Genomic DNA, 569 nt, shown 5'->3' on the forward strand with positions numbered 1-569 from the left:
CACTGGAGTCAATATCATCATCAAATTCTAAAATTTGGCTCATTTGGATTTAGAATTGGCTACTATCACCAACTTTCTCAAGAGGAGGTTGTACGGTTTTTTGGTATTCAACAAGCAACTTTTCTATTGTTTTTTTTAAACTTACACAAATCGATGAAGCTTGCTCATTCGAATACATTTTTCTCAAACAAAACTCCACAAATACAAGTTTCTTCCTTGGATCAAGAATAGAAGCAACATAAAGTAGCTTATTCATTTTTTCTATATTTCTCCAATACTTATCAAATTTCTCTTTCATTTTTTTTGCCATTGTTTGCAACTCAACATCAAGATGTCTTTGTCTATCTCTCAAAATGCAATAAATACCACAAATATCATAAAAATAGTATTAATTATGGCATAAGAAGTACTTGAAACTTTTACTGTGAATGTGTAAAAATGTTTCAAAAAAAGATTCAACCTTTTCACATTTTCCCAATCTTCATGTTAAGGTATCCCATCTCCCATCAACAAATCAATTTCATACTGAGAATCAGCTTCCTCAAATAAATTAAAGGCTTTTTCAAACT

At 30.1% G+C, this 569-nt stretch overlaps 1 long non-coding RNA gene and 1 pseudogene across 1 annotated transcript in view; both read right to left on the bottom strand.

Annotated features, from left to right (window-relative positions):
* Nucleotides 1-569, bottom strand: part of LOC110426330 (uncharacterized) — a 4,012-nt gene that overhangs the window by 839 nt on the left and 2,604 nt on the right. The window lies entirely within an intron of this gene.
* LOC149526527 (zinc finger BED domain-containing protein RICESLEEPER 2-like) overlaps nt 487-569 on the bottom strand; it is an 826-nt pseudogene continuing 743 nt past the window's right edge.

Source organism: Theobroma umbraticum, unplaced genomic scaffold, assembly GCF_002168275.2.
Source record: "Theobroma umbraticum cultivar Fairchild unplaced genomic scaffold, ASM216827v3 scaffold_55.0, whole genome shotgun sequence".
In the NCBI taxonomy this organism is placed as follows: Eukaryota; Viridiplantae; Streptophyta; class Magnoliopsida; order Malvales; family Malvaceae; genus Theobroma; species Theobroma umbraticum.